At 48.9% G+C, this 27,863-nt stretch overlaps 1 protein-coding gene across 3 annotated transcripts in view; it reads right to left on the bottom strand.

Moving 5' to 3' along the window:
* The window catches only part of LZTS1 (leucine zipper tumor suppressor 1), a 65,951-nt gene that overhangs the window by 12,143 nt on the left and 25,945 nt on the right, over positions 1 to 27,863 (bottom strand). The window contains exon 2 of one of the 3 annotated variants that reach the window (XM_043453395.1): positions 1,892 to 1,949. The exons of 1 other annotated variant lie outside the window; for it this stretch is intronic. The gene's annotated coding sequence lies outside the window, so the exon portion shown is untranslated. Of the gene's footprint in view, positions 1 to 1,891; positions 2,003 to 27,863 lie in introns of all 3 variants that reach the window. One more of the 3 variants, XM_043453393.1, reaches the window with a different exon arrangement.

Here is a 27,863-nt window from a genome sequence, read left to right on the forward strand (position 1 = left end):
AAGGGCAAGAAGGCAAGAGAAATGTGAGGACTGGTTCACAGAGCCCAGGAAGATGAGTGGGGATGAGGAAGAGACACTAAGAAGTCTCTGACAGGCATGCAGGAGACCCGTGAAAGGTAAGGATGAAGATGGTGTCAAGTGACGCTGAACTAAGATGGCAACTAAGAATTGGCCAGTGGATTTGGCTCTGTGGAGGCACAAGTGACCTTGACAAGAGTGGTTTTGGGTGGAATGGGGTGAAGAACGGCCTGACTGGAGAAGGCTCACAAGAAGAGGCGAGAGACAGCTGCACCCTTGAAAAATGACTAGCAGCTTGGCCGACTTGGTTTGGGTTCCCAGTTATGCTCCCTGCCAGCCATGATGTGGGAGGTTAAACTCTCTTACATCTTTACCTTCAGTGTCAGAAACCAACGCTAAGATACACTTAAATTTTTTTTTTTTAAGTAATAGGACTGCATCTTATAATCAATGTTGAAAACAATAGCAACGGCCTTGCTGGTCATCAGACAGAGGAATGCACTAGAAGGCGATGCAGGCACCCTATAAGGCAAATTGCTCAAGGCTGGGTCACCTGATTTTCAGAGCTCGGAAATGCTGTGTGATTGTCATGCACTGAGAAGGAGTATTTCTCAGTCAGTCAAAAGACAGATGATTCAATTAAGAAGCGGTGGGAGGGGAGGGACATGGCAAGTTTAATAAAATAGGAAATGCAGAAGGAACCCTGAATTCTTTATTCTGCTCTAAATTACCCTGTCAACTGAAAGGGGCAGAAGACATCCCAGGTGGGTGATAAGGGGGTATTATGGGCACAGCTAAGGGAACCAGAAGACTCTTCAGACCCTGAAGATGAAGGTCAGGTTCAAACATGCATTGTTATCTTGAAGAATAAAGTAGCTATGACATGAATAAATACATCCTACATTCCTGGGAGGAATTGGGGGTAGGAGGAGAAGGGGACGACAGAGGATGAGATGGCTGGGTGGCATCACCCACCCAATGGACATGAGTTTGGGTAAACTCTGGGAGTTGGTGATGGACAGGGAGGCCTGGCGTGCTGCGATTCATGGGGTCGCAAAGAGTCGGACACGACTGAGCGACTGAACTGACTGACTGACTGACATTCCAATCATAAGAGCACCACACAACAAAATAGCGTTCCGTAAGTGTAATATATGCATTTCTATGAAAAGCTTTTATTAAATTGATGGTTTCTCTTAGAATCAGTGAAACATGATGATACCTCATGGGGCCATTATGAGCAGTTTATTGGATCTTACCAGAAGCTAATAGGTCTGATACATTTATTTAAAGCCTAGTATATAGTAGGCACTCAATGAATAGGAGGTATTTTCACTGGTATCTATGATATATTATCATTATTTTTCTCCCCAGGCATTCAGCAGCCCTGTGTTATCTTCAATGGCCACATCTCATTTTCCAGAACTAGTTCTCTCCTCTCCAAATGCAAGTTTCCTGCATCCCATTCCCTGACAGCACTACTTAGGTGCATGAAGTTCCTCTGCTAATTAAACAGCTGACAATGACAAAATGTGTTTCTCAAGCCCCGGGTCATCCATCTCTTGCTTAGTTGGGGCCCAGGGGGCCTATGAGGCAATATTTTACTGCTGTCCATATATTGGGAAGCTATTTTTGGCCAAAAGACTCTTGTGCACTCTGCATGTGCTACCAGTTGGACAACTGGTGACTTACTTTTTGCTCATCCAGTTACACATTTGTGGACATCTGCATGGACAGTGTTGTAGAGATAATACCATAGGCTATGGCATCAGAGAGACTGGGATGTGAAAATTAACCTCTCTGAGGTTTCTTTGCCACAAAATGGAAATAATCAGGATTCCACAGGCTCAGTATGGGGACGAAGCAAACTCACAGAAGTCAACTGCAATGCCTCAGACATGGTAGGTGCTGGCCAGGGAGTCCACGATCAACTGAAAGACAGGATTAGGGTGCCTTCTGGAAGTGTGTAATAGCTGGAACAGAACTATAATACCAGGAAGACATGTGAAATGAATCTGTTTGCAGCTCATGCAATTCAATAATAAAAAATGAACAAACTTAATTGAGGAACGGGCAGAATATCTAAATAGACATTTTTCCAAAGAAGACATACACAGGCATACAGGCTGACAGGCACACAAAATGATGCTCATCATTGCTAATAATCAGAGAAATAAATATCAAAACTACAAAACCTCACACCACTTAAAAGGACCATCATTAAAAAGTCTACAGATAACAAATGCTGGAGCAGGTGTGGAGAAAAGGGAAACTTATACTGCTGATGGGAACGTAAACTGGTGCAACTCTATGGAAAACAGCATGGAGGTTCCTTAAAAAATGAAAAATAGAGTTGCCATATGATCCAGCAATCCAGCTATACGATGTCTATCTGAAGAAAACCGTAATTCAAAAGGATACGTGCACCCCGGTGTTCACTGCGGCACCATTTACAATAGCCAGGGCATGGAAGCAACCTAGCTGTCCATCAACAGATAGGAATGGATAAAGAAGAGGGGGTACATATATACGATAGAATATTACTCAGCCATAAAAAGGAATGAAATAATGCCATTTGCAGTAACATGGATGAACCTAGAGATTATCATACTAAATGAAGTAAGCCAGACAGAGAAAGACAAATGCCATATGAATACCACTTATGTGTGGAATCAAAAATATGACACAAATGAACGTTTCTACAAACAGAAACAGATTCGCAGACATACAGAACAGACTTGTCGTTGCCAAGAGAGGGTGAGGGAAGGATAGATTGGGAGTTTGGGATTAGCAGATTCAAACTAGTGCGTATAGGATGGATAAACAACAAGTTCCACTGCACAGGGAGCTATATTCAATATCCTGTGATAAACCATAACGGAAAAGAAAATGAAAAAGAAAATAAATACAGATAACTGAATCATTTTGCACTACAGCAGAAATTAACATTGTAAATCAACTATACTTCAATAAAGCTAAAAAAAAAAAGAATCTGTTTGCAGCTCTCCTGCTGCACTGCCGTCTCCTTTCACTTGGACCCTGAGACAGCCTCCAAATTTATCTTTTCCCCATCTGCTCATCCTAAGCATCTGGAGTGTCGAAGTCCTCCCGCTCACAGGTGAAATCCTTTCAAGGCTTCCCATTCCTTGTAGAGTGAAGCAGGCTCCTCACGAGTTCAACGGGCTCAGCAGTCCCTGGTTTGTCCACCACTCCAGTATCGTCACCTCAGTGATGGCCACATTGTTTTTCTTCTGCTGGTGGAACACGCCAAACCTCTTCTTATCGAGGAGCTTTAATGCTTCTGTTGCCTCTGCTGACAACTCTCTGCCTTAGCTCTTCCTCCTCACACACATTTCCCTTTCGCACACTTTAGTTTTCAATTCAAATATCACCTCCACGGCTTTCCTAGTTACTCATAGAAAAATATATTTCCCCCATTCCTCTCTGTTAGAACCAATCTGTTTATTTCCTTCACAACACTTGATTTAATCAGTCAATTCTAAAGAAACCAACCTTGACTCTTCACTGGAAGGACTGATGCTGAAGCCGAAGCTCCAGTATTTTTGCCACCTGATGCAAAGAGCTGACCCTGATGCAAAGAAAAGACCCTGATGCTTGGAAAGATTGAAGTTAGGAGGAGAAGGGGGTGGCAGAGGATGAGATGGTTGGATGGCATCACTGACTCAATGGACATGAGTTTGAGCAAACTCTGGGAGATGGTGAAACACAGAGAAGCCTGGCATGCTGAAGTCCGTGGGATCTCAAAGAATTGGACACTGAACAACAAAATCTTTTAAAACAAAGCTTTATATTATATATTGGAGTATAACTGATTAACAACGTTGTGTTAGTTTCAAGTGTATAGTAAAGTGATTCACTTATACATATACATGCATCTATTCTTTTTCAAATTCTTTCCCCATTTAGGTTGTTATATAATATTGAGTTGAGTTCCCTGTGTAAGTAAGTCATTGCTGCTAACCTATAAAAATCTGCTGATAACTTATAATAATAACCACCAGAATTTCAGCTCTATGAGAGCAGAGACTTTGTCTCTAGACTCCTAGGGTGAAAATGAAGCAAAACTCAGAGGGGCTAGATGTCATTCAACTGGCCAGTGACCAAGGTGGGATTTGAACCCAGACCCAAATTATATGATCTTCACGTTACAGCGCACTGCTGAGGACTATAGGTAGAGGCTCAGAGATAGGGTGCCTAGTCACTGAGTCATAGCTGACTCTTTGTGACCCCATGGACTATAAACTGCCTGGCTCCTCTGTCCATGGGATTTTCTAGGCAAGAATACTGGAGTGGGTTGCCATTTCCTATTCCAGAGATCTTCCCAACCAAGGGATCGAACCTGCATCTCCAGCAGCTCCTGTGTTGCAGGTGGATTCTCTAGCACTGCGCCACTTGGGAAGCCCCCAGAGATTATTAGGGGGTCCTATCCTGAAAGGCAGGTCAGTTTCAAGGGTTGACAGAAAGAAAGTCAGGAAGGGAAATTAAGCTCGTGGCCTCCAGCCATAGCTTCATTTCCCAACTGGGCAGAAGACAAGGTTTTAGGTATAGGTGAGTTCCTTCACTGATGGGAACGGCAGCCTGGAAGCATTGTGCTGGGCCCCAGGGGACTGAGAGGGAGAGGACAAACGGTGCTGGGAGCAAAGGCGTGGAGTGGGGGAAGGATGCTGGCTCTGATCCTGACAGCATTTCTGTCCCTGAGCCCTGGAGCCTCTGCTCGCCATTCCCCAGGTCTTATTAACACACAGAAGAGCTTTGAAGTTTGAGATTCTCCCCCAGATATATTTGAAGCTAACCTAATTACCTTTAAATGTCTAGACTTGTTCGGTTTTCAACTTGGAGAGAGCATCACAGAAAACCTGGCCGTGATCCATCCTAGTTCCCAAATCTTGGGTCTTCCCACCCACCCCCTACCAGACTCATTGTCTCTGCCCTCAGGCAGGCAAGGGGAAGGGCACACTTTTCATCCTGGGAAAGAAATCCCCACTGGCCGAGAGTGTGGGATGTGGAATGAAAGTGAGCAACCACAGAGATCTTGGAGACTGCAGAGGGGAAAGGAAGAGGCAAGAAGGACTGGAGAGGAAAAGATGAAGGAGCCACAGCTCCTCAGCCTGGGCTCAGTTATGTGAGCTCTGTGATCTCCATGGATGTTACAAAAGAGATCCAGCAAGCATTAGACTTTAAGAGAGGAAAGAGAAAGGAGCCCCTAGGATACACTTCTCAGAATCTGGCCCCAGGGAACTGAGGGGACATGCCTCTAGAAGTGCCAGTGCCTCCCCACCCTGCCACGTGGCATTCCCCACCGAGGATGCTTGCTGCCCAATGGCGAGGACCACGGAGGCCTGGAAGCCCTGGACTTTGAGCTGCTGCTCCTCCCATGGCAGCTGCTCCCTCCCCATCCGTCTTGTATTCTTTTAACCAGGGCTCTCGCCAGGGTGACACATTCCTCCCTTTCTGGAATATGGAGCTGGAGACACAGACATGAAAAGGGGTCTGTCGGGACTCAGGAAGGTGAGAACTATTACCACCTCCCCCTCATCTCACACCAAGGGGAGAAGCAGCTATGGCCTTTGTTGTTGTTCAGTCACTATGCCGTGTGGACTCTTTGCGATCCCATGGACTACAGCATGCCAGACTTCCCTGTCCTTCACTGTGTCCCAGAGTTTGCTCAAACTCATGTCCACTGAGTCAGTGATGCCCTCCAACCATCTCATTCTCTGACGCCCCTTCTCCTCCTGCCTTCAATCTTTCTCAGCATCAGGGTTTTTTCCAAAGAGTCTATTCCTCACATCAGGTGGCCAAAGTATTGGAGCTTCAGTCCTTCTAATAAATATTCAGGATTGATTTCCTTTAGGATTGACTGTTTGACCTCCTTGCTATCCAAGGAACTCTCAAGTCTTCTCCAGGACCATAGTTCAAAAGCATTGACTCTTTGGCTATCAACCTTCTTTATGCTCCAACTCTCACATCCATAAATGACTCAGGAAAAACCATAGCCTTGACTATATAGATTTTTGTCCACACCAAACCCAGACTTCCCACCTGGGTAAAGCGAGGATACACAGCTGCCCTCCTGTCTGCCCTCTTTGTCTGGAGAGACCACCTACAAGATCAGGATGCTAGCCTCCAGCCACCCTGCTATGTCTCATGCCTCCCTTTCTCAGTCCAGGTCATTCCCTGACTTCTTCCTTTATCCTCTCCCCATCAGCACCCAGGCCAGCCTATGGGGCATCTCTGTGTCCTTCTCAGCACTCTCCCACCAGCTGCCTCCGTCCGGGGCATCCACGGGGCTGTGCTGCTGCTGCTGAAGCAGGGGGAGCCCTCGCTGAACCCCGAGGAATTCTCCTCCAGCATCCATGGAGAGGGGGAGGGTGCCCACCCCAGAGCACACTCCATGGGGTGTGTCCTCAGTGAGCAAGTAATCTCACCTGTGGGCTGAGCTGATGGGGTTGCTGGGTAGGGGTTCACTGGGTCACTAATTCAACAAATATTTCTTCCTCATCTGACAAGGGCCAAGTACTATGCAAAGTGCAGGTGAAAGAGGGTGAGGAAGGAAGGAGAGAAGAAAATGCATAGAAGGAAAAAAAGAAAAGCCAGAGATGAAAGTGTCAGTTGTGTGTGTGTGTGCGTGTGTGTGCATGTGTGTGTGTGTTTTCTACTTTAGTTGCAGTGTCCGGGGAAGATCTTGGAGAAGATGGTATTCAGGAAGAGCCAGGCTGATGAAGGTTTTGGTAGAATGGTCTCTAGGCTCTGATGCAGGAATGGGCTTAGGGGTTTAGAGCAGAGGGGTCTCCAGGGTGGTGACCTGGCAATATCTGAAGACAAGACTTCTTTGCCTGTCACGACCAAGGGTGCCACGGGCATCTGGTGGCCAGCGCACGGGACAACTCCCGGGACAAAGAATTATCTGACCTGAACCCTCAATAGTACCGAGGTTGAGAAACCTGGATTTAGAGGAACAGAAAGAAAACGAGATTTAGAGCCTCAGGTCTGCCGCTCTTGGGGTGTGACTTTGAGTAAGTGGTTTAAGCTCTGTGCCTCTGTTTTCTCACTTGTAAAATGGAAGTAACCACATTTTCTCTGTCACAGGGCTTTATCATGAAAGGAAGTGAGGGCTTAGCATACACCAGAAAAATCACCAACGCTGGTTACTGTGTGATTTCTCACTGTGATCCAGGACAGTTCTCTGAGAGATTCTATTACACAATAGGGTTTCTCTGAGAAGCACCATGGGGCTGCACCCCAGTACAGACCCTGGCCTGGACACAGAAGTCTCAGCATGAGGGCTGGCCTCCCACAGCCCCCATGAACTGGGGCGTGGACAGAGACGGGGCTGGAAGATGTAACAGTCCTCCCCTCAGCTGGTGCAAAGCTGGGCTCAGTTTCCAAACAGAACACGAGGGGCTGGATTCAGCTCAGCTCTTCTCTGAGACCTGAGAATTTAATCTCCTAAGATCTCCTGAGAGCTATCCACACCCTCCTCACAAAAATGTCACCTCCCACCCCCCCACCCCACTCCAACATTTTGACTATCATGTCTTAGAATTCCTTGACCCCAAACACCCCTCGATGGACCTAGTTTAAAAACAGATGAATGCATCCTGCTCTGGGGGATCAAACATGAGCTCTGGAGTTCCAGGTAAAGGGGCAGTCGCTAAGTGGTGTCCGACTCTTTGTGACCCCGTGGACTATAGCTCTCCAGGCTCCTCTGTCCATGGAATTCTCTAGGAAAAAATACGGGAGTGGGTTGCCATGCCCTTCTCCAGGGGATCTTCCTGACCCAGGGATTGAACTCAGGTTTCCTGCATTGCAGGCAGATTCTTTACCACCTGAGCCACCAGGGAAGCCAGAATGAGTAACTTGCCTTAGATCATTGACTTAACTAATGACTCCCTGTTTCTCTTGAGAAGCAGGGGAGGAAGTGAACTAAAAGAATCATGTGCCACCTCAGTGCAGCCCTCCACCTCCTACACTCAGGATCCCATGACTTCGACATATCTCAGACCTACTTCAAAGGGAGTCGTAAGGTAAAAGGCTAGTTGGAGTGGGCAGCTACCTACCTACCTACCAGGGGATGAATAAGGCTCCCTTGGGCAAGATTTTCACCAAAGCTTACCCCAGTTCCTCATGGGCCATTATTAAAGCTTTCTTCTATTCAATTCTAATTTTAATTGATTTTTAAACTATCAAAATCCTATAAAAATCACCTAAGTAACTCATGCAGAGGTGACAACTGTTAAAATGTTGTCATATCTGTTTTGGAAATAAAACATCTGCAAGTGGAAATCCCCCTTCCCTGCTCCTTTTTCCTGCCCCATCTCTCCCTCCCCAGGGGAAATCCTTATCATGACTTCTGTGGGTACATTTGTTTATCATTAAATGCATTCTTCACATATGAGAATAGTCTATGTACTGCTTTGATTTTTACTTTATAGAAATGGTATCCTGGGACTCAGCTGGTGGTCCAGTGGTTAAGAATCTGCCTTCCAATGCAGGGAGTAAGAGTTCAATCCCTGGTGGTGGAACTAAGATCCCACATGTCAAGGAGCAATTAAACCGGTGCTCTACAACTACTGAAGCCCAAGTGCCTAGTGAAGCCAAAAGAAATCATATCCTGTTGTGTGTATCACTCTGCAACTTTGCTTGCTTTATTCAATGCTTTATACTCGGGATCCATTTGTATGTTTCCTTTGGGTTTCTAGGTGGCTCAGATGGTAAAGAATCTGCCTGCAATGCAGGAGACCCGGGTTCGATCTCTGGGTCAGGAAGATCCCCTGGAGAAGGGCATGGCAACCTGCTCTAACCTTGCCTATGGGGGCAGTGATCCTCATATATCCTTCACCAGTCCCTGCTCAGATGTTCGCATTTCATTACAAGAACCCTCTGTTAGGTGATTACTTCTCCACATGTGTGGGAATTTTTCTAAGGTTCATTTTTCTCTGAGTCTTGGAAGCTGTTTAGTTTTTAAAGCCACTCCCCACCCCCTTAAGTTGAAATCCTGGAGGAGAGGAAGCATCTGAGACCCTTATGGGCCAAAACATCAGAGAGTGTGAGGAGCTGGGAGGAGGCCTCCAAATCACACTTGGAGTATTACCCTGGGGTTGGGGAAGGGCACAGCCGCTGTTATTAACAAGAGAGTGTCACCAGGACAGCAGAGGCGGGAAGGAGGGGCCTGGAGGAGCCTTGGCCAAACAGACAGGTCCTCCGCTGCAGGTGATGAGGCTGCTCTTCCTCACTCCGAGGCAGCCTGGAGGCCAAGGGTAGCATCTTCCCTAGTCAAATCCCAGACTCTGGAGCCACGTGGGACCTTTACTCCAATTCCTTCGCCGCCCAGAGGTGACATGGAAGTCCCAGAGCAGGGAAGGGACTTGCCCAAGTCACGTCACAACTTCCGGACCTGAGACTAATATCCTTTCCATGAATCCATTTTCCAGATGAAGGGTGGGCAGTTCCTCCTTCATGCGGGCCACGTGTGTAAGGAGGAGGTATGGAGTGAGTGTGTGTGTCTGTGTGTGTGTGTGTGTGTGTGTGTGTGCGTGTAAGGCTGCCTGATACAAATGAGATTCTGTCCTGTGGGCGGGCGGCATGCTCCATTCAGAGATGCTCAGCCTGTGGGTTTGGTGCCGGAGAAGGCAGAGGAAGCTGCTGCAGGCTCTGCGTGGGCCCCAGCCCTGGGTGGCAGGGCTGGCTGGCCTCCAGGAATAGCTGGAATAGCTGGTGGCTGCTGGGCTGGGACTGGAGCTCTGCCTGCATCACCAGCCTAGGACAATTGCTAATCTTGGGAACCACACCTTTGCGTTCTTATGTTCAGTTCCATCTGTGGGACTTAGCAAACTTCACACTCACTGTTATTCATCCACATGGTCCTCAGGGTAAACCATGTGCAAGCTTGGGTGTTGAGAAGGAGGGAACAAGTCTTCTCACAAAGAACTTGAATGTGGTTGTGAAACCTTAGCTTCCTTTTCTTTTTTCTTTAATTTTTTTTTTTTTTTAAGGCTGCAACATGCAGCATGTGGGATCTTAGTTCCCCTACCAGGGATTGAACACATGTACTCTGCATTAGGAGCATGGAGGCTTCACCCCTGGACCACCAGGGAAGTCCCAACCTCAGCTTCCTTTGAAAGGAAGACTTGGTTTCCAGACCTGGCTCTTTTCTCTCTACTGTGAGAAGCCCCAGTGACCACAGGAAGCCCCCCACTCTGGGCCCAGAGCTGCATCTCAGCTCACTTGGCACTCAGCCTGCACAGGCTGCAGACAGCTCTTGCATTACTGAGTTTTTCAGAAGCGAAGGGTCTTTAAACTTTTTTAAGGCTGGGATGGCACCCCAAAGCTTCCTTGTATCTCACTTGGTATGGTGAACAGTGCTGAGAACACAATACATATTTTTTAATGAAATCAGCTCACAGAGAGCTCAGGCTTTACTGACCAAGCTCAGCGGGGAGGATAGGTGACTTCAGCTGGAGTCCCATACATGCAGACTGTATGTATGCCAAGTCTCCAAAACTAGAAGACTAGGAAGCCAAGTCTACAAAACTGGAATCCAAGCCTGGTTTCAACCCAAACTTCCATCTCTTGGATTTCATTGGAGTCAACAGCTCACCTTAGGAAGAAGGAAATTTACCCTCTCCTTGACCTCTCAGTCCTGTTCAAACCTGGGGCCAAAACAGAAATACTGGGTTGCCCAAAAGTTCATTCAGGTTCTTTTGCAGTATGAACTTTTTGGCCAACCCAAGAAAAAGCAGAGTATCTGTTTTCAATGGCTGAGTTGAAAGATAAGATAGAGACGCTTAAAGAGAGTTTAAAAGGTAGCACCAGTTTAACTAAAGATGCAAGACAAACTAGCAGGAGTTTGCTGGATTAAAGCCAGCTCTCTGACTCCAGAATATGATAAATTTTTAATTTTTTCTCTTATATAGGAGTGAGATAATTGTCTGCTGTGAATGCTTGTGTGCATGCATGCTAAGTTGCTTCAGTCATGTCCAGTTCTTTGTGACTCCATGGACTGCAGCCCACCAGGCTCCTCTGTCCATGGCATTTTCCAAGCAAGAATACAGGAGTGGATTGCCATTTCCTTCTCCAGGGGATCTTCCTGACCCAGGGATCAAACCTGGGTCTCTTGCATCTCTTGCATTGGCAGGTGGGTTCTTTACCACTAATGCCACCTGGGAAGCCCTTATGAATGTCTGTGTCCCACTAAAATTCATATGTTGAAGCCAAAAGGGATGGTGTTGGGAGGTAATTAGTTTTAGATGAACATGTGGGTGGGGTCCTTATGATGGGATTAGTGCCCTTATAAGAAAAGATCAGAGAGTACCTGTTTTTTGTCTCTTTCCTATTCCCTTGTCCCCAACCACACCCAATGTGAGGACACAGTAAAAAGTCAACCATCTAAAGAAAAAAAAAAAAGCCACCTATAAGCCATCACCAGAGACAGAATCTGCCAATGCCTTGATCTGGGACGTTCCAGCCTGCAGAACCACAGAAGTGTCTATTGTTTAACTCCCTCAGGCTGTAGCTACTTTGTTTTAGCAGTCTGAGCTAAGATCGGCTTCCCAAGTGGCACTAGTGGTAAAGAACCCACTTGTCAATGCGGGAGACATAAGAGATGTGGGTTCCATCCCTTGGTGGGAAAGATCCCCTGAAGAGGACAAGGCAACCCACTCCAGTAGTTTTGCCTGGAGAATCCCATAGACAGAGAAGCCTGGAGGACTACAGTCTATAGCATTACAAAGAGTCAGACATAAGTGAAGTGACTTAGCACCTATGCACCGGAGAGTACTCTTGCCTGGAAAATCCCATGGACGGAGGAGCCTAGTGGGCTGCAGTCCATGGGGTCGCTAAGAGTCGGACGCGACTGAGCGACTTCCCTTTCGCTTTTCACTTACATGCATTGGAGAAGGAAATAGCAACCCACTCCAGTGTTCTTGCCTGGAGAATCCCAGGGGCGGGGGAGCCTGGTGGGCTGCTGTCTATGGGGTCGCACAGGGTCGGACACGACTGAAGCGACTTAGCAGCAGCGGCAGCAGCACCTATGCACGAGCTAAGATGCTGTCCCCCTCCCTGCCCTCCAGACCCCCTGGCAGAAGATGCTGTCTGGGCTGTCAGGTCACCCCATTTCTGGCATTGTCCTTTCCTTATATTCTTCCCTCCTGCTCCTCGGTTCACGTGGTGAAGGCAGCCTCAGCCTGCAGACATGCCACGCTTTGTGGGGAGCTCCATAATGGACAGACACTTGCTGAGAAGTCAGGTACTCGGAGCTCCAATCCTGGTTCTGCACTCCACACCCTTCACCCCTTCCCCAGCTCTTGGACACCAGCAACCAGGGCGCTGTCTGGGCCCATCTGCTATGACTTGCCTGCCCCTTCCGGTTGTGGGTCCACAGGAGAGAACCCCACACATGATAACATATGATAAATATACATTTATCAGATCCCATCCCTGGAGCCTGTTCTACTTGCATTATTGTGTGAGGCCCTCAACAGAGAATCACAGAGTGATGGGTCTGTTTTGTCACCTGGCAGAAGAGTGAACATTTCAGCATCTCTATTTCCTTCTGTTAGATAAGCACAGCTGATTCCCACACCTCGCAGAGCAACCGTCAGGATTAAATGAAACCACATTTATGAAAATGCTTGACCACAGTAAAAACAGTACACACAGGATGAATTTAAACCAAGTGCTTGTGGAATTATAAAGCAGTATGGAAAGATGCTAGAACTAGATCCTCCTGTATCTTTAAGTTAAAAGGGCGAATCTTTAGGGAAGGACTACAGCACCCCCCCCAACTTCCACCTCCCACCCCCACCCCCATCTCCCGCTATCTCCCTTTGGCGACAGGCTGTTGTCCTGGGGACCTGGCAGCCGCCAGATCTGCCTCTCAGCCTCCAGAAGGGCAGCTGGGGCTTGCAAGGCTGTGAGAGCAGTCTCGTGGCATCTGCCAGCTGGGGCTGGGAGGTGGGGGGGGAGGGGCTGTGGGGAGGGGGGTGTTGCTGGCTGCACCAGGCTGGTGGGAGGGCCCCCAGCCAGCTCCCCAGCAGAGGTCTCTCGGGGCTAAATGGGGCACGTGCCCAGGATTAATTGACTCCCCTTTTAAGATGCCTCTCCCCCTGGCCCCTCTGCCCCTCCCCACAGCATGTTGCCTGATTCAGCTTTCCTTATCTGGAATTCCAGTGCTAGTATTGCTGTCCTTGACCTCTCCTCCCATTTGTCACTCTAAAGGAAGGTCAGGCAGGGGCTGGGGCCAGGGCTGGGGCAGGGGTGAGCCAGGGAGCTGGTTAATCATCTCAGCCCAGTCTGCAAACCTCCCAGCACTCACTTGGTTTCTTGCCTGGAGGGCTCCACGTGCAAAGCACAGTACATCTTTTTTTTTTTTTTTGAGTGAATGGATGAATGAAAGAGAGGCGAGGATGAAGGAGGGAGGGGGTGGCGAGCGTGGGCAGCCAGAGGAGAGGATGAGGGGGAGCAGGGGCCCACGCAGCTCTCAATTAAGTGTACTTGGGTTCCGTGGAAAGGCAGAGAGTGAAAGAAAAATCGCTGGCAGGCTGAATCACACCATCAGGGTGAACAATCGGAAGCAATTCTCCTTCCCACTGCCGGGGAGGAATCAAAAGCCATTCTGCCCTGCCGCCTTTTGTGTGCAGGCTGCGGCGCTGCAGCTGAGCCCTCCTCGTCCCGGTGGGCAGCTTGTGTCTTAGCGGTGCTGACTGACGGTTCTCCCCAGGAACCAGATTACCCACCAATCCCAACCTGCCCTTCTCCCTTCCAAAAATAAAGCCGCAGTTACATGCAAAGCTCATGCAAATTTAACCCCACAGCTGCTAGTGCAGTGGCTGCTCCCACGTGAGGGAGCAGAAGGCGAGCCTCATGCACATTCATGACTCGGGTACCACTGAGCCCCTGGGCCCGTGAGCTGGGGAGTGCGGGTGAGGGGAGCCACTTCTCCTCTTGGTCAAGGGGGAGGCATATAAAGAACCAGAGCTTAAGTAGGGGAGACATGAGACATCCAGGAGGGCTGGGAATCTGGCTAGACTTCTTCCCGTCCTCTCTGGTCAGAGATTAAAAACCCAGGAGCAGTTGGGCTTTGGAGGCCTGAATGCAAGGGACAGATGAGTCCCCTTGTCTGCCAAACCCTTGCCAGCCTAGAGTACAGACCAAGTGGTTACTTCCTAGAAGGGTCTGTGTCAGAACCAACAGGATCTTGGACAGGCATTCAAACTTAGGTTTGACCTATTTACCATCTACAAAGTGTTAGTCAGTTGTGTCCAACTCTTTGGGACCCCATGGACTGTAGCCAGGCTCCCCTGTCCATGGGATTCTCCAGGCAAGAATACTGGAGTGAGTTGCCATCCCCTCCTCCAGGGGATGTTCCCGACTCAGGGATCGAACCCAGGTCTCTTACATCTCCTGCATTGCAGGCAGATTCTTTACCATCTGAGCCACCAGGGAAACCCTATCTCCCATCTTGGTGGCTGTCTAAAGAATACTGAGGTCAGATTCAGGTTCAGTATGGACAAATCTGTGTTAAATTAGCCACTTGGGTCATGGGCTTGGGAAAGGGCAGTGGTGACACACGGTTAGCTATGTGACATCCCTGGTCCACGTGCTAAAGTTGGTGCTTCGTTGCTGTTGTTGTTCTTTACTTGGTAAATTGTGTCCAATGCTTTTGCAACCCCACGGATTGTAGCCCGCCAGGCTCCTTTTTCCATGGGACTTCCCAGGCAAGAATACTGGAGTAGGTTGCCATTTCCTTCTCCTGGGAATCTTCCTGACTCAGGGATCAAAACTGAGCCTTCTTCATTGCAGGTAGTCTCCTGCATTACAGGTGAATTCTTTACCACTGGGAAGCCCTGGAACCTGGTTAGTCTTTGGCAAATCAGATGACTCAGCATCTTAAGCTGAGTGGGATTTGTCTCGAGTTCTCTCAGAATCTGACACCGTGGAATGCTTCTGTGGCTCCACCTCTGCAGAATCATGATCCTTCCTTCCCCTGGCCCAGCTCCACACTGGGGTCCTCCTTCACTCTCCAGACCAGGTTCCTGGGTTCTGAGGAAATCAGCAGGGGAATGACCTCACATTCCATTTCATCCTAGGAGCCAGGGAGAGGGAAATGCAGGGAGTCTCTCACTAGAGTTGCCATTTGATCAGGAAAAGGGCTTGAGGCTCCTTCCGGGGCATCACAGATATACCTACCTAATCACGCCACCTGTGCGTGAGGTCCATCCTAAGACAGTGGGAGCCCCCAGGGAAATTGGTAGGACAAGAAGCAAGTTGGTACCAGATCACAGAATGCAGAAAAGCTTTGAGAGACTAGAGGTGCTGCTTCAATGCTTCACAATAAGAGGCCAGAGAGGTGAGGTGACTTGTCCAAGGACACACAGCAAGGCAAGTGCAGAGCTGGGGCTAGAGGCCTGCCTCCTAGCTCCCCAGATGGCTTACTTCCCACTTACAGCTTTCTCTAACAAGAGAGAAGGAAGGGCAGGAGTGAAAATGTCATTCTTTGTTGAGAGGTGCTGATTTAAAAAGTCTCAGATGAGGGACTTCCCTGGTGGTCCAGTGGTTAAGAAGCCACTTTCCAATGCAAGGGATGCAGGTTCAATCCCTGGTCAGGGAACTAGAATCCCACATGCTGCAGAGCAACTAAGCCTGCCTCCCACAACTAGAGAAAGGCTATGGTGCCACAGTGATGACCCAGAACAAAACAAAAGACAAAAAACTCAGATCAAAGGATCCAAACTAAAGATGAGATGAAGTCCCCACCCCACATCACGGCAACCCGCGCTGTGTCACCATCAGCCATACACAGGGGCTGAGGGCAGGTAATAAGTGGTACCTCTCCATGAAAAACCAATGGCAAACTGGAACTTGTAAGTTTGGCTGGTGCAGGGCTGTGACAAGGACTTCCCCGGGGCTCAGGGGTGAAGAATCTGCCCTGCCAGGGCAGGAGACACAGGAGGTGTGGGTTCAGTCCCTGGGTTGGGAAGATCCCCTGGGGGAGGAAAAGGCAATATTCCTGCTGGGAAAATCCATAGACAGAGGAGCTGGTGGGCTACAGTCCACGGAACTGCAAAAGAGTCAGACACAACTGACACTCACATATAGGGTAGAAAGCTCTTGACCACCTACAACACCCTAGGGAGAGCTCTGCCTCAGGAATAAAAGAGAGAGATCTTACAGCAAAAGGCTCTGTGTCTTCCGGAAGGTTGTAGGTGTGAGAGAAGGATGGAGGGTCAGCGCAGGAGGGGAGTGTTTGTTCTAAAGAAGCTCCCCTTCCCTCCTCACCTCTCCCCTCATCCCCACCACTGACTGGCTTTTATACCCACTGAGTGTATTCAGCACACAGGCCTCCCCAGGGGCCACTACTGGTAAAGAACCCGCTTGCCAATGCAGGAGACGTAAGAGACGCAGGTTCGATCCCTGGGTTGGGAAGATCTCCTAGAGGAGGCATGGCCACTCACTCTAGTATTCTTGCCTGGAGAATCCCATGGACAGAGGAGCCTGGTGGGTTACAGTCATGGGGTTGCAAACAGTCGGACGTGACTGAAGTGACTTAGCACACACAGCGCTGAGTGTGTTCGGTATGTGTGAGTTTATGCGTGGGGTGGGAGTGGGGCTGGGCATCTGGTGAGTTTCAGAACTCAGAAAGGAAGCGGGAATTGAGGAAGCCCTTGTTCTGGATGCTGGAAGTGACCTAGAGCAGCTTGAAGAGTTTAACCTGGTCCCTTAGGGAACGTACCCCTCAGTGTCTGGGGTTGTCTGTGGGCATCTGAGCGTTCTTTGTGGGCTCAAAGGAATGGCTTGTCTGTTGAGATCTCTGTGCATAGCAGGGGAACCTCCCCAAACCCCGATCATTTCTGACGAGTCTCTACAGGTCCTGAGTTAATCCTTTCTTCAGAGTATCTGATGTGTCTGGCCAGGGAGTTTTGACTTCTGCGTCAGCTCTGCCCTGATCCCTCAACCTTCTGCTTCTTCCTCCTCCAGGGCACGTTCCTGGCAGTGAACTAGGAGCCAGAACAGGAGCCTCTGGTGAGCCTCAAGCACCCCCCTAACTTCTTGGAGCCCCTGGCCCATACTGGCCCTGACAGTGGGATAGTTAACCTCTCTTCAAAGCCCAGGGATCCCACAGGGCTGGCCCATGGTGGCCCCAAAGTCCTCATTGCTGTCCCCCCACCACTGTGACTCTGCACCTGGTAGACGTTACCATCTGACAGAGCCACAGGTGTGCAGGGCTCCAAAGGACCACGTGGCGATGCTGAGCCCTGGGGGTCTCTTCCGCTGCGCTTACATCCCTCTTTGCCCTGTGCCCCAGAGAGGCTGCAGGGCTCCTGGCTGTCCAACTGGCCCCTCAGGGCTTTCTAGCATGCTCCTCCCTCTGCCAGGAGGACCCCCCCCCCCCGCCCCCGCCGCCACCCAACCTTGGCTGCTTCAAGGGGAAAGATGGACAAGCACCTTTCCCTTCCCACCTTCTTCCTCAAACTGTCTGAAGGGAGGAAGGCCAGTTCTGTACCCTGCTAGGACATCACATTCAAGGACACAAATACACACCCCCTGCACTCTGGGGAGGAGGGCGGCTAGGCTGGGGATTGCTGCTGGGGATGTCCTAGCAGATGCTGAGATCTGGGCTGGGGAAGGGGTTTAGACCAGGACTTTAAGATTATTGCCCCTGCCCCAGGACTGTCATGAAGATTTCTCAGGCTGAGCTGTCCTCTCAAAATGCAAAGCTGGGGCACAGGGTTTTGAGTCCCATGTCCCCAGCCCACAGATTCGTTCCAGGGTACCCCTGAGTAGCCTGTGTGTTGTAACCCACTGCTCTGTACCCAGGTGGAAGAAAGCAGAGGGTATCAGGGCTCCCCAGTCCCCACTGGGGCTTTGGTGCCCCTTCCCTGGGGACCGAGCAGCGTCACTGTGAGATCGGGCTGACTGCAGCCAAGGAGACTTGCATGCAGCATCGACATGCCAGCTAGACTTGGTTCTCTCTGTGTCCGACTAAAGCCACTGACCTGCAAACATAAGCTTTCCCAGGGACACACAAACTCTGAACAGAGCACAGGCTCTAGAGAGCATGGCCATATAATCTGGACACTGTCATAGTCAATGGTAGGGTGGTTGGGAGGGAGGCTGAAGACAGAGGGGATGTATCTATACTTATAACTGATTCACTGTTGTACAGGGGAAACCAACACAACATTCTAAAGCAATCATCCCCCAATTAAAAATTAAAAAAATAAACAAATAAAACAGGTAACAACAACAACAAAAGTTAATGGGATCACTAGTATTAAATACACTAGGACAACAGACATAAACTAGGATGTGTTTATGTATCAACCATATTTCTTCTCATGAGGGCCAGACCAGGGGTAAGGATGTCAAGCAGGAAGTCTGACATCTCTTGACCTCCTGTCCCCTTCCTTTAGTCACTTGAAATTTTGTTGACTACATAAGGGACAAGGAAAGGGAAGCAGCTAGGAAGCAGAGTCCCAGCTAAATGGACCACTTACCAGGTGCTTTGCATACAGTGGTCTGTAGGGAGCTATGGCCCCTGATACTGCAAGCTCCTTTGAATTGGTTCCTGATCTCATCTGTCCTTACAACAACCATGGTGACTCAGATGGCAAAGAATCTGCCCACAGTGCGGGAGACCCGGGTTCGATCCCTGGGTTGGGAAGATTCCCTGGAGAAGGGAATGGCAATCCACTCCAGTATTCTTGCCTGGAGAATCCCCTGGACAGGGGAGCTTGGTGGGCTACAGTTCACGGGGTCTCAAAGACTCGGACATAACTGAGTGACTAATACACTCTGGGGTTCTCAGCTAAAAGAACTGATTCTAGAAGCCAGGACTGCTGGTCCTGGGCCAGAGCTCATCGACTGCCTCGGACAGCCTTGTCAGGGAGCAGGCAAGGTGAAGGCAGGATGGATACAGCCGGTGGGTGCACGACACCTCCCAGTACTTGTGTCAGCGATGCCGCGACAGGGGGGAGCTGCTGGGAGCACCCGTGTCTTTGTTCCACATTCCCAAGTATTTGGTGAGCACTTATGTGCAGTCATCATCAGGACCGTGTAGATACAGCGATGAGCAGACAGGGTCTACCCTTCCTGACATGTAGCATTGTGTCAGGAAGGGACAAATGTAGCTTGCCTTCAAGGTGCTGTACAATGTCCCTTCTCTTTACCTCCTGTTATGGTGCTTCCCAGCGGGTAAGGGCACAGGGTCGTACACACAGGGGTGCATCTGACATTGAGAGTGACCTCCTTGCCAGCATCCCTGATGCCCTCGAAATTTTCCTGTCTCCATGCCTTTGTTCATGGGGCTTCTTCCTATCTGAAGTTCAGATACACACACACTCTCTCTCTCAGGTCCAGCCCTCCCTGGTTTCTCCTGCTCAGTAGACTTTGTACTTTTGTTACCAGATAGTAAATACCTTTTGAGCCCAGATTCTCAGGGACACACCAAAGAATCAAGATCTCCTAGCAAGCTTGGACTGTGACTGCTGCCTTTTGAGCTTCTCAAGTTACATCTATTAAAGCTTCTCTACTCTAAGCCCTGTACCCACTTCTGCATCTTACTCCCTGTAGGCAGCCTCATCTCTACAAGCACTGGGCGGAAACTCCATCAAGTTCTTCAACTCCTAAACTTACATGCAGTTGACATGATTCTTGCCTGTCTGTACCTGTCACAGTGAACTTATATCAGGCTAATCCTTCCAGCCCTGCTATGATTCCACCAACCCCAACCATCTCAGAGGTCTCCTCTAAGAATCATGTCCTTTTCTTCTATTTCTTCACATTCTTGCTTTCTGTTATTCTTAACAAAGAGCACTTAAACATGCAGAAGTCTGCCAACTCCAAAGAAACATCTGAACTCCATTTTCCCTCCCTCCCCAAATCGTCATCTTTCCTCTGGTGCACAGTCAGCTGCTGCTGCTTCTTTTATGAAAACATTTATTTCTTTGGTTGCACCAGGCCTTATTTGTAGCACACAGCATCTTCCACCTTTGATGCAATATGTGAGATCTTTTAGCTGCGGCATGTGGATTCTTAGCTGCGGCATGTGGGATCTAGTTCCCTGACCAGGGACTGAACCCAGGCCCCTTGCATTGGGAGTGTTGAGTCTTAGCCACTGGACCACCAAGGAGGCCCCCAGCCAAGCTTCTTGAGAGAGAAGGTTATCCTTACCTTTTCCACTTGCTCCTTACCACTTGGCCTTAGTCCACAAAAGCTTGGCTTCTGTCCCTCCCAATCCACTAGAATTTCTCTCCAGGGATGGTGCTCATCCAGCTGATACGTCTCAGTAGCTATCAAACTCGACCTCCCAGTCACTCCAAATTGTTTTCCAGCTCCATCCTTTCGGGAACACTCTTTCCTTGACTTGCTGTGCTCAGTCACTCATGTGATATTGCATCTCTTGACTTTTCTCCTATCACCTTCGGCTACTCCGTCTGTCACTTTTATTTCTTTCTTCCTGGAAAGCTGGTGGCTCTTCAGGGGTCCACGGTGGACCCTGTTCTCTGCTCCTGGTTGGCCTCTTTTCCCATGGTTTCAGCTGAACCCACACCATCATTTTTGGATTCAGGCCTGCAGCCCAAACCTCTCTCCCAAGCTCCTGACTTGGAACATCCAGCTGCTCACCTTCATTGGGATGGGCCAAGGCATCTGAAACTAACGTGTCCAAAATGGAACTCGCCATTCTCTCCTCCCTGCTGGTACCCACCTCCCCGCAACAGGTCCCTCCTTCTGAGCTGCTAGGCTTGAAGAATGGTACAACCCAGCCAGAACTCTGATTCTGAGAAATCTGACCAAGACAGGAACCCTTGATCCCTTCTCCTTTCATCTTATATCTGAGCAGCCACTATGTCTTATCTTATTTTTTTAAAACTTAAAAAAACTCATTGCACATCCAAGTGGGATCTTTAGCTGTGGCATGCAAACTCTTAGTTGCAGCATGTTGGATCTAGCTCCCTGACCAGGGATTGAACCCAGGCCCCCTGAATTGGGAGCTCAGGGTCTTAGCCACTGGACCACCAGCGAAGTCCCAATCCTATTTTTATTATTGATTTTTCTAAAAACCATCATTTTCCTCCAAATCCACAGCATTGTCTTAGTCTAGTTCCATCCTATTTCCCTTGGGATATTGGTAGGCCTGTATTTTGCACTTTTCCAAGCTTTCCCAAAAATTCCCTATTGCCCAAAGTTTAAATAAAGTCCAAACTTCCTAACATAGCAGAGGAGACCTTTGTGATCAGAACTATTTATCTTGTATCTTCATATTTTACAGCACCATGCCCTTCCTTCCCTCACCTCCATCCATTTTCTGTGGATTTGAGTTTGAGAAACATATAGTATTAGTATTGTCCAATGACATTCTTCCAAGTTTTCCCACACTGCTCCCTATACCCACGTACTCAGGACTTTGCTGAGATAGGACTTCCAGTCTGAGGCCTTCCTTCATGTCCTCAATGTGTCCATATTCCTATCATGGCTTAAATCACCCCACAATGCAAGTCCTCTTCATTCATGTCTCTTTCCCAGCAGACTTTAAGACTATGTTTCATTCAGTGCTGTATTCTTAACTCCTAGCATTGTGCCTGATCCAGAGCTTTATAAACATTTTCTGAATGGAGAAGCATATGTTTGACAATCATATTCTAGGGACTTCCCTGGTGGTCCAGTGGCTAAGACTCTGTGCTCCCAAAGCCGGGGGCCAGGGTACGATCCCTGGTCATGGAACTAGATTCTGCATGCCTCAGTTAGGAGCCTTCATGCCACAACTAAGACATGGTACAGACAACTAATTAAATAAAATAAAAGCCATATTCTATTTCAGTGCACGGATTCTGTGAGCTGCAACACCACAAAACACTTCACAGTGGTGTTTGTAGACATTCTCACCCTAAGCCCGATCCTGGGGGGCTCCCTGGAACACAGCTGTGACCGTCCCCGCTTGGCCACACTCCAGAGAAGGCTCCTTTGGGTAGCACTAGTGTCTCAGTAGCACCACGTCGTGAGTGTCTGGTGGGTACATCGGAGTGTCTTGACCTGCTAGGCCTCAGGGTGTGCGCTATGTTCAATGCCCCTATCGGCATCAGGTTTTTTTGGGTCATCTGCACTCTGAACTCCATCTGTGAAGACTGTGGGACTCACAGAGCGACCACCCATCCTGCTGTGCCTAGAAGTTCCCTAGGAGGCAAGACTTCAGCACCAAAACCCGGAAAGTCCCAGTAAATCTGAGATGAGCTGGTGGTCTCAGCGAGTCTGGAGGGTGGGATTAGCACAGGTGACTGAATTAGCCCTGGTGACACCCTGACCTGCCGCTTGGCCTCTCACTGAGCGGCTGCTGTCTGCGGTGATGTGACAGGAAACCGACGGAGGAGGGCTGCCTCAGTACCTCTCGGGGCTGTGATCTTGGGCTCCTGGAGGGAAGTGTCTGTAGGGACGGCTGTGTCATCAGTTGGGGTGGGGATTGGCAAAGAAGAGTGTATGTGGACGGGATAGGTGAATCGTTAAGTTTGAGGGAGAAAGAAAGGGGAGAATTGAGCATATGGGTTAGGCCTCATGCCCAACATTCCAACAGGCCTCAGAGAGACAGGGAAGCAGCAAGTGGAGGAAGGACCTGAGGGAGGAAGAAAGGGCGATGAGGAGGAGGTCCAGGAGGATCTGAGAGGGGGAGGGTCCAAAAGGCGAGGGGAGCGCTCAGAAGGGGGGAAGAGGATGGGAAGGAGAAGATGGAGACGGCGGGAGGAAGACGGACAGCGCCAGTTGGTCCAGTGTGCAGCAGCAGAAGGAAGGACCAGACAAAGAGCTGGGGTGAGGGTGGGGCCTCATTGTGATGTAAATGCAGTGATGGGGAAGGGGGGGAGGCTGACGGAGAAGGGGTGAGGGTTCAGTGCAGAAACAGCCGTGGAGATGAATGCAGAGATTATATCAGAGCTGCTGCTCATGGAGATCTGATTTCTTCTCTGCAGCTGTCACAGGCCGGCTGAGCTGTTATTAACTAAAAGAAGTCAGGGCTTAGCAGAAAGGAGGTGTGTGGTTGAGTGCGTCTTAGCATGGCAGAAGAAACCATGTGGCCTGCAGAAACGAAGCTTTCAGGGACAGGGCACATTTTAACAGCAAGAGACATCTGTGAAGCTAGCACCTGCTACTCTCTCCCCCACTGCCAAAACCCAAAACATTTAAGAGTAAGAAATAAATAAAAGCAAAATGAATCTTCAAAACCTCCCAAATTAAAACAATTTTAAAAGATAAAATAAATTATAGAATCCTTGAAGATACTTGTTTTATTTGCTTTAAAACACAAAACGACTTGGACTTCCCTGGCAGTCCAGTGGTTAAGACTTCATGCTTCCAATGCAGGGGGTGCAGGTTTGATCTTTGGTCGGGGAAGCAAGATCCCACATGCCTCAAGTGGTGTGACCAAAAAGAAAAAAAAAAAAAAAAAATACAATGACCTGAAGAGTGGATACCTATTAAAGGTATTTTCAGTACTGGACATCAGAAGTGAAGGTAAGTATACAAAAGTGGTGTTTTAACAGGACGAAACCAAGAAAAGAATGGTCTAAGAACAAGGCTTTTAACTGGGCATTTTCATTCTTGAAAGTCATTGAGTCAAAGGGAAGAGGGAAGAACACTAGAAAAACCCTAGGAGCCTTGGGATGGCAAACTCCTAAAAGCACCATTCTCTTCTGTTTCTCCCCACTGAAGAGCAGGATGTGTCAGGGCCATCTGTGTCTATTGCTAATCCTGGTTTAGCACAGAGTGTGGGGGTTCTGGGGCTGGATGGAAGAGAGCAGTAAGAGATTATGTGTGGGAGCCCCTCCATCACCCAGGGGGGTCCTGGCGCCTTAGCAAAGAAGGGTAGAAACAGCCCCCCGATTGTGAGCCCTTGGAATGTGTCACCACTGTATCACTGAGCACAGTGCCGGGCACGCAGTTGGAGCTCAATAAATGTTCAGTGAACATATACATAAAACAGAGAACCAACAAGGACCTACTGCATAGCACAGGGACCTATACTCAGTACTTTGTAATAACCTATAAGGGAAAATAGTCTGAAAAAAGAATATATATATATATAACATGACTGAATCACTTTATTGTATACCTGAAACTGACACAACCTTATAAATCAAATATACTTCAATAAATTTTAAAAAAAGCTTAAAATAACATGTTTTCAAAAAGTTCAATGAATGAATGAACGAACTTCCTGCCTTAGAACTCTCCTGGTGCAAATGGATCTTCCCTATTCTAGCAGCTTAAGTTTCATTTCTAAAACACAGACCTGATTGCTTCAGGCTGAGATTCTTTACAGCCTCTCCCCCGTGGCAACAACTGTCCTAATTTCCTTCCTCAGAGACTTGCACTCCCGGGGCACAGTTCCCAGCCCCCCTTTTCCAGCTCTGATCCACCCTTCACCCTCCACTGACTGCTCACATTTCCTCCAGAGACCTGTCAGAACATCCTACATCCAGGGCTTTGCTCAGGCTGTTGGCTCAATCTAGAATCTCTTTCGCCACTTGCCCCTGTGACCCCAGCCTTCAGCCTGTGATAACCCCCTCTCCAAGGTCCCACTCAAATATCACTTCCTCCGGGAAGTGCTCCTGTGTCTCCCTTGCTACTTCGCTTGTCATTTCACAACAGGGGGCCGGAGGTAGGTGAAGCCCTGCACTGGTTTCCTCCTTTCTCTTTAAGTCCTTTATTCTTTACTTATATTCTGCCCTAATCTTTGGGCTTCTTGAAGACTAACACTGTTGTCTTTGTCTCCACAGACTCAGCTACATGACTCTTAAAGAAAGCCGTGAAAGTGAAAGTGGCAGTTGCTCAGTCAGGTCCGACTATCCGTTACCCCATAGACTGTAGCCCACCATGCTCCTCTGTCCATGGAATTCTCCTAGCAAGAATACTGGAGTTGAGTTGCCATTCCCTTCTCCAGGGGATCTTCCAGACCCAGGGATCAAACCTGGGTCTCCTGCATTGTAGGCAGATTCTTTACCATCTGAGCCAACAGGGAAGGAAGGAGGTAGCCAAAGAGGCTCAAAGAGGTTGGAAGAAGAAATGTTAATGGGTTGGTGTATAAAATGGCAGATTTCCCAGACTTCCCTGGCGGTCCAGAGAATGCTAAGGCTCCACATTCCCAATGTAGGCCCTGGGTTTGATCCTTGGTCAGGGAACTAGATCCCACATGCTGAAACTAAAGATTCTGCATGCCATAACAAAGATCAAAGATGCCACATGCCAGTAAGACCTGGTGCAGCCAAATAAGTAAATAAACATTTTGTTTTAGGGACGTCCCAGGTGGTCCAGTAGCTAAGATTCTGCCTTTCCAATGCAGGGGGCTGGGTTTGATCCCTGGTTAGGAAACTAGATATCACGTGCAACAACTAAGAGTTGACATGCCGCACCTAAAGATCCTGCAGACTGCAAAAAAGAAAAAAAAATTGTGTACTTATTCACCTTTAAAACATATAAATACTTAAAAAATGGCTAATTCCCTGGCTTTTTGCCTCAGAAATTGCTGTCATCAGCACTGAACTTCCTTCTCCTGACACAGTTTCCATCCCAAGATGTACAATTACTACTGAGAGGAGCCGGAGGACCCCTGGACCACCCTCCTATCAGAGCAAGAGTGAAGATGCTCTCATTCCCTTAGGCACCCCACCTCCATTCTGAGTTTCATCAGAGATAAGATGAGGGGGGATTTCCCTCCTTTTCTCAGTTCTTTCTTTCAAAGAATTGGCTGTGATCTTCTCAGAGCATCCCACAGTCAGCCTGCGCCCTTCTTCTTGCTTTAATCTGCCCAGTAACAGCGCTAATTGGCAGGACTTGGGCTTTTTCTCCAGTCCTGTTTTGTCAGGCGTAAAAGTCCTCTCTAATTTTCTGTTTGTGGACACTGTTCCCGCCGGCACTCTTCCTTGGGAGTTCCATTGTCACTCGGGCCTCATGAAAGGCCCCTTCCAGCTCGCTCACTTACTGTCCCTCATTGTCCACATCCATTCACTGACATTCATCGGGATAATTCCTCCTCCCTGCTGCCACAGGCATGCAGGCACGTGCACATGTGTTCAGATCCCTGGTCCCATTAGCAGTAGGGACACTTGAAGCAAAGGACAGTGCTGCCTGAATGGGGAACCACCCTCCCCGTCTAATAGCTGAGGAGTCCATTGTGCTCATGTGATTTCAAGAAGTATCAGCAGGATTGGTATCCTCTGCAGAGCAGGCTGGGATGAAGGGGCGGGTTGAGGGGGGGTCCTAATCTCAAACACTGTCAGCTACATCACTCTAGACAGATAGCTTTACCACCCATTCCTCCCAGAAGCAGCTAGTTCTGTTAGAGGAAACATTGAAACCGTCCACCCTGGCCAGGCACCATAGTAACTTCTCGCACGAGTTATCTTACAACAGGAGGTTTGGATAAGGAACATGGAACTAAAAGCTACCACCAACTGGAAGAATTCGGCAAAAGTCAAAAGGAGAGAGGAGATGCCAGTCCATATGTCCTACCAACCTCCCAGAATCCTCCTTGCTGGAATCTATCTTGCCTAAGAGATGCACGCGCCACCAGGAAGGATCCTGAGTCAGAGTGATTGACCAGAGATGACCTGGAAACTAACCCGCCACCATAAAACCTGAGTCTACGAGCCGCGTGGCAGAGCACTTCTGGATTCGCTTACTCTGCTGCTCTCTGCCCGGGCGCCCTTTCCCAATAAAATCTCTCGCTTTGTCAGCACGTGTGTCTCCCTGGATAATTCATTTCTGAGTGTTAGACAAGAGCCCACTCTCGGGCCTTGGAAGGAGTCCCCCTTCCTGCAACAGTTCCAGAGACTCAATCTTCACCTCCCTCTTGGCGGTCAGCCTGGCATTCAAGGCTCCAGAGGACAGCTCTCAAGTGCCTTTCAGGCTTTTCTTCTATTTCCTCCCTACAGTGAATTCCATTCCAACCAGCCAAGTCTGCTTCTAGGATCTGTGGCTCATACTTGGCTTATGCATTCTCTCCAATCACTGCTTAGGGGCTGGGTGGTCGTGATGGCAGAATGGCTGTTCTATCTGAGCAACTCAACAAAAACAGTTTTCAACATTTTTTAAGGTAATAGTTAACAAGATGGTTGTTAGGACTGTGAAGAAAGTCATTAGAGGAAGCAGAGCAAAAGTACGTCTCTTACATAGGAGATATAAGAGAAAATAATCAGTGGACCAGACGGGCTTTCATTATGATCTAACTCTATCACCTGCCCGTCAAACTATAGGCCCAGCCCCTCCTGACCTGAACCCAAAATCAGGCTTGTTTCTCCTTAATTAGGACAGCAATACTCCCCTGAGGACTGAAATCCCACCACCAGGCCTTCCAGGACCTACTCTAGGCCTGCCCTTCCATGAGAGAGACACGCTCTGCTCCCCACCGGGGCCTGCAGTCCTTCTGATGGCTGTGGGCTTCATGGCAGTGCCCTCACGCAGCACTCAGAAGGGTCCTGCTTGCGCTAACTGCGTAGGACCCTATGGGGCCTGCCCCAGACAGACCCTCCCCTTTATCCTCGGCTTTAGCTCCTCTGGGAAATACCCAGATAATACAGTATTTGATGCACATTTCCTGAGTTGTTTTGCAGAAGTGACCTGCTTCCCTCCCCCAAAATGGAGGACCTGATTGAAGACCGTGAGCACATAGCCCCAGGCCTCCTGGAGCCTAAGGATAGAAAACGCTAAGCCCCGTGACATCACCCCACGATCAACCAGTCAGACAACTATGCACAAGCTGATCAAGTACTGAGAGACTTTCGCCCCACCCCCCACCCCCACCCCGGCTTTTTTTTTTTTTTCCACCCCGGCTTTTAAAAATG

The sequence above is a fragment of the Cervus canadensis genome, chromosome 30, assembly GCF_019320065.1.
Source record: "Cervus canadensis isolate Bull #8, Minnesota chromosome 30, ASM1932006v1, whole genome shotgun sequence".
Taxonomy (NCBI): Eukaryota; Metazoa; Chordata; class Mammalia; order Artiodactyla; family Cervidae; genus Cervus; species Cervus canadensis.